The 6,118-nt window shown below is 37.0% G+C and overlaps 1 non-coding gene across 1 annotated transcript; it reads left to right on the forward strand.

The window, feature by feature from the left end:
- The first annotated feature begins 1,360 nt into the window (after positions 1 to 1,360).
- Positions 1,361 to 1,468, forward strand: LOC130977296 (small nucleolar RNA R71). Its single transcript, XR_009084995.1, has one exon. It is a non-coding gene; the product is annotated as a small nucleolar RNA R71 (small nucleolar RNA).
- The last annotated feature ends 4,650 nt before the right edge of the window (positions 1,469 to 6,118 follow it).

The raw sequence follows: 6,118 nt of genomic DNA on the forward strand, positions 1-6,118 counted from the left end.
GATTATGAAATCAGCAGGGATGTAAAGGCCTTCAACCTTTACTTGCACGTCCTCTACTAACCCATAAGCCTTTTTCATGGATTCGTCTGCCATCTTGAATGAGAATTTGGCAGTCTGTACCTCAAAGATCCCAAGTTTCTCCATTAAAGAGAGTGGCATTAAGTTTATGCCTGACCCCAGGTCACACAGAGCCTTCTCAAAGGTCATGGTGCCTATGTTACAGGGAATTAGGAATTTTCTAGGATCCTGTTTCTTTTGAGGTAGAGTTTGCTGAACCAAGGCATTTAGTTCCTTGATGAGCAATGGAGGTTCATCCTCCCAAGTCTCATTACCAAACAATTTGGCATTCAGCTTCATGATTGCTCCTAAATATTGAGCAACTAGCTCTTCAACATTGTCTTCATCTTCTTCAGAAGATGAATAATCATCAGAGCTCATGAATGGTAAAAGAAGATGCAGTGGAATCTCTATGGTCTCTAGATGAGCCTTAGATTCCTCTGGTTCCTCAAAGGGAAACTCCTTATTGGTCATTGAACGTCCCAGGAGGTCTTCCTCACTAGGATTCACGTTCTCCTCCTCCTCTATGGATTCGGGCACACCAAGCAAGGTTATGGCCTTGCACTCTCCTTTTGGATTTTCTTCTATATTGCTTGGGAGAGTACTAGGAGTAGCTTCAATGACTCTTTTACTCAGTTGGCCCACTTGTGCCTCCAAATTTCTAATGGAGGACCTTGTTTCATTCATGAAACTCAGAGTGGCCTTAGAGAGATTAGAGACTATATTTGCTAAGCTAGATGGATTCTGCTCAGAATTCTCTATCTGTTGCTAAGTTGATGATGGAAAAGGCTTGCTATTGCTAAGCCTGTTTCTTCCACCATTATTAAAGCCTTGTTGAGGCTTTTGTTGATCATTCCATGAAAAATTTGGATGATTTCTCCGTGAGGGATTATAGGTGTTTCCATAGGGTTCACCCATGTAATTCACCTCTGCTAGTGCAGGGTTCTCAGGATCATAAGCTTCTTCTTCAGAAGATGCCTTTTTAGCACTGTTGGATGCAGCTTGCAATCCATTCAGACTCTTGAGAAATCATATTGACTTGCTGAGTCAATAGTTTGTTCTGAGCCAATATGGCATTCAGAGCATCAATTTCAAGAACTCCCTTCCTCTGAGGCGTCCCATTATTCATAGGATTCCTTTCAGAAGTGTACATAAACTGGTTATTTGCAACCGTGTCTATGAGTTCCTGAGGTTCTGCAGGTGTTTTCTTTAGGTGAATGGATCCACCTGCAGAATGGTCCAGTGACATCTTTGATAACTCAGACAGACCATCATAGAATATATCCAGGATGGTCCATTTTGAAAGCATGTCAGAAGGACACTTTTTGGTTAGTTGCTTATATCTCTCCCAAGCTTCATAGAGGGATTCACCTTCTTTTTGTCTAAAGGTTTGAACATCCACTCTAAGCTTACTAAGCTTTTGAGGAGGAAAGAACTTGGCTAAGAAAGCCGTGACCAGCTTATCCCAAGAGTTCAGGCTATCCTTAGGTTGAGAGTCCAACCATATTCTAGCTCTGTCTCTTACAGCAAACGGGAAAAGCATAAGCCTGTAGACCTCGGGATCAACCCCATTGGTCTTAACAGTATCACAGATCTGCAAGAATTCAGTTAAGAATTGAAAAGGATCTTCTGATGGAAGTCCATGAAACTTGCAGTTCTGTTGCATCAGAGAGACTAATTGAGGTTTAAGCTCAAAATTGTTTGCTCCAATGGCAGGGATTGAGATGCTTCTTCCATGTAAATTGGAATTTGGTGCAGTGAAGTCACCAAGCATCTTCCTTGCATTGTTATTATTTTCGGCCATGTCTCATTCTTTTTCAAAAATTTCTGTCAGATTTTCTCTAGAGAGTTGTGCTTTGGCTTCCCTCAGCTTCCTTTTCAGAGTTCTTTCATGTTCAGGATCAGCTTCAACAAGAATGTTCTTATCCTTGTTCCTGCTCATATGAAAAAGAATCGAACCCAAAAGAAAATATGGAATCCTCTATGTCACAGTAAAGAGATTTCTTTATGTGAGTAGAAGAGAAGAATAGAAGAAGGAAAAGAAAAGAATCCAAACACAAGGGTGAGAATTGGGTTCGAATTCTGAGTGAAGAGAAGTGTTAATAGATGAATAAATAAATAGAAGGAGATGAAGAAGAGAAGAATTCGAAAATTAATTAAAATAAAAATAAAGTTTAAAGTTAAAATTCGAAAATTAAAATTGAAATTAAATTAAAATTTAAAACAATTAATTAATTAATTAAAAATAAATTTTGAAAAAGAGGGAAGAGATTTTCGAAAATTAGAAAGAGAAAATTAGTTAGATAGTTTTGAAAAAGATAAGAATCAAACAAAAAGATAAGATTAATTGAAAAATATTTGAAAATCAAATTTGAAAAGATAAGGAGTTAGGAAAGATTTTGAAATCAAATTTTGAAAAAGATATGATTGAAATTTACTTTAAAAAAAAAAGATTTGAGGAAGAAATTTGAAAAGATTTGATTTTGAAAATTAAAGTTGATTACTTGATTAACAAGAAACAAAAAGATATGAATTAAAGTTTAAAGATTGAACCTTTCTTAATAGGCAAGTAACAACTTGAAAATTTTTGAATCAAAACATTAAATGTTAGTAAACAATTCGAAAATATGGAACAAAATAAAAAAAGATTTTGAAAATCAAATTTCAAAATTTTCGAAAATAATAAGAAAAATGAAAAAGATTTGATTTTTGAAAAAGATAAGATTTTTAAAATTGAAATCTTGACTTGACTAACAAGAAACAACTTATATTAAAAATTTTTGACTAAGTCAACCCAAAGATTTCGAAAATTTTGAGTAAAATAAGGAAAAGATATTTTTTTGATTTTTGAATTTTTACTGAAGAAAGAGAAAAACACCAAATTAATGCAAAACATAAAAAGTATGAATCAAAACAAGAAAATTATGCAAGAACACTATGAATGTCAAGATGAACACCAAGAACACTTTGAATGTCAAGATGAACATCAAGAATATGTTTTTGAAAATTTTTAAGAGAAGACACACATGCAAGACACCAAACTTAGAAATTTTCAAGCTTTAGACAATAAGAAATTAAAAATGCATATGAAGAACAAGAAAAGACACAAAACAAGAAAATATGAAGATCAAACAAGAAGACTGGGCAAGAACAACTTGAAGATCATGAAGAACACATGCATGAATTTTCGAAAATTCTTAAGAAAAAATAGAAATATGCAAGACACCAAACTTAAAAATTGACACAAGACTCGAACAAGAAACATAAAAATATTTTTGATTTTATGATTTCATAACTTTTTTTCGAAAATAAGAAATAAAAAGCTTTAAAAATAAAATAAAATTACCTAATCTGAGCAACAAGATGAACCGTCAGTTGTTCAAACTCGAACAATCCCCGACAACGGCGCCAAAAACATGGTGCACAGAAATTGTGACGGTTCATCTTCTTGGGAACGGCGCTGAAAACTCAATATGCGCATTTATAATTTTAATTCTTTGTCACAACTTCGCACAACTAACCAGCAAGTGCACTGCGTCGTCCAAGTAATAAACCTTACGTGAGTAAGGGTCGATCCCACGGAGATAGTTGGTATGAAGCAAGCTATGGTCATCTTGTACGTTTGAGTCAGGCGGATTCAATTGGTTATGGTGAATTGATAAATAAAATATAAATAAAATATAAAATAGGATAGAGATACTTATGTAATTCATTGGTGAGAATTTCAGACAAGCGTATGGAGATGCTTTGTACCTTCTGTCTCTCTGCTTTCTTATTGTCTTCATCCAATCCTTCCTACTCCTTTCCATGGCAAGCTGTATGTTGGACATCACAGTTGTCAATGGCTACATTCCATCCTCTCAGTGAAAATGGTCCAAATGCTCTGTCACGGCATGGCTATTCATCTGTCGGTTCTCGATCATACTGGAATAGGATTTACTATCCTTTTGCGTCTGTCACTACGCCCAGCACTCGCGAGTTTGAAGCTCGTCACAACCATCCCTTCCCAGATCCTACTCGGAATACCACAGACAAGGTTTAGACTTTCCGGATCTCGGGAATGGCCGTCCATGGGTTCTAACTTATACCACGAAGACTCTGATCTCACGACCAGGAGGCTAAGAGATACACATTCAAACCTTGTTTGCATGTAGAACGGAAGTGGTTGTCAGGCACGCGTTCATAAGTGAGAATGATGATGGGCGTCACATAATCATCACATTCATCAAGTTCTTGTGTGCGAATGAATATCTTAGAATAGGAATAAGCTGAATTGAATAAAAAATAGTAGTAATTGCATTAATACTCGAGGTACAGCAGAGCTCCACACCTTAATCTATGGTGTGTAGAAACTCTACCGTTGAAAATACATAAGTGATAAGGTCTAGGCATGGCCGAATGGCCAGCCCCCATGATCTAAGAACTAAACGTCTAGAGATGTCTAATACAATAGTAAAAGGTCCTGTTTATATCAGACTAGTTACTAGGGTTACAGAAATAAGTAAATGATGTAGAAATTCACTTTTGGGGCCCACCTGGTGTGTGCTTGGGCTGAGTTTTGAGCTTTAACTCCGCTTTGCAACGTGTTTCTGGCGTTTGACTCCAGGATTGGGCAGAGAGCTGGCGTTGAACGCCAGTTTATGTTTTCTAAACTCGGGCAAAGTATGGACTATTATATATTGCTGGAAAGCCCTGGATGTCTACCTTTCAACGCAATTGAGAGCGCGCTATTTGGAGTTCTGTAGCTCCAGAAAATCCATTTCGAGTGCAGGGAGGTCAGAATCCAACAGCATCAGCAGTCCTTTGTCAGCCTCTGAATCAGATTTTTGCTCAGGTCCCTCAATTTAAGCCAGAAATTTCCTGAAATCACAGAAAAACACACAAACTCATAGTAAATTCCAGAAATGTGATTTTTAATTAAAAACTACTAAAAATATAATAAAAACTAACTAAAACATACTAAAAACAATGCCAAAAAGTGTATAAATTATCCGCTCATCACAAGTGCACTGGGTCGTCCAAGTAATAAACCTTACGCGACTAAGGGTCGATCCCACATAGATTTTCGGTATGAAGCAAGCTATGGTCATCTTGTAAATCTCAGTCAGGCGGATTCAAATGTTTATGGTGAATTGATAATTAAAATAGAAACAAAATATAAAATAGGATAGAGGTACTTATGTAATTCATTGGTGAGAATTTCAGATAAGCGTGTAGAGATGCTTTGTCCCTTCCGTCTCTCTACTTTCCTACTATCTTCATCCAATCCTTCTTACTCCTTTCCATGGCAAGCTGTATGTTGGGCATCACCGTTGTCAATGGCTACATCCCGTCCTCTCAATGAAAATGGTCCAAATGCTCTGTCACAGCACGGCTAATCATCTGTCGGTTCTTGATCATGCTGGAATAGGATTCAGTAATCCTTTTGCATCTGTCACTATGCCCAGCACTCGCGAGTTTGAAGCTCGTCACAGTCATTTAATCCCTGAATCCTACTTGGAATACCACAGACAAGGTTTAGACTTTCCGGATTCTCAAGAATGGCCGCCAATAATTCTAGCTTATACCACGAAGATTCTGGTTAAGGAATCCAAGAGATACACATTCAAGCTTTGTTTGCATGTAGAACGAAAGTGGTTGTCAGGCACGCGTTCATAAGTGAGAATGATGATAAGCGTCACATAATCATCACATTCATCAAGTTCCTGTGTGTGAATGAATATCTTAGAACAAGAATAAACTGAATTGAATAGAAAATAGTAGTAATTGCAATACTCGAGGTATAGCAGAGCTCCACACCTTAATCTATGGTGTGTAGAAACTCTACCGTTGAAAATACATAAGTAAAAGTAGGGTAGACATGGCCGAGTGGCCAGCCTCCAATGGAGGTCTCAGAACGTCAAAGTTACATGATGTGTTCTAGAGATGTAAATACAATAGCAAAAAGTTTTATTTATGCTAAACTAGTTACTAGGGTTTACAAAGATGAGTAAATGATGCAGAAATCCACTTCTGGGCCCACTTGGTGTGTGCTTGGGCTGAGCATTGAAGCTTTCACGTG

Source organism: Arachis stenosperma, chromosome 4, assembly GCF_014773155.1.
Source record: "Arachis stenosperma cultivar V10309 chromosome 4, arast.V10309.gnm1.PFL2, whole genome shotgun sequence".
In the NCBI taxonomy this organism is placed as follows: domain Eukaryota; kingdom Viridiplantae; phylum Streptophyta; class Magnoliopsida; order Fabales; family Fabaceae; genus Arachis; species Arachis stenosperma.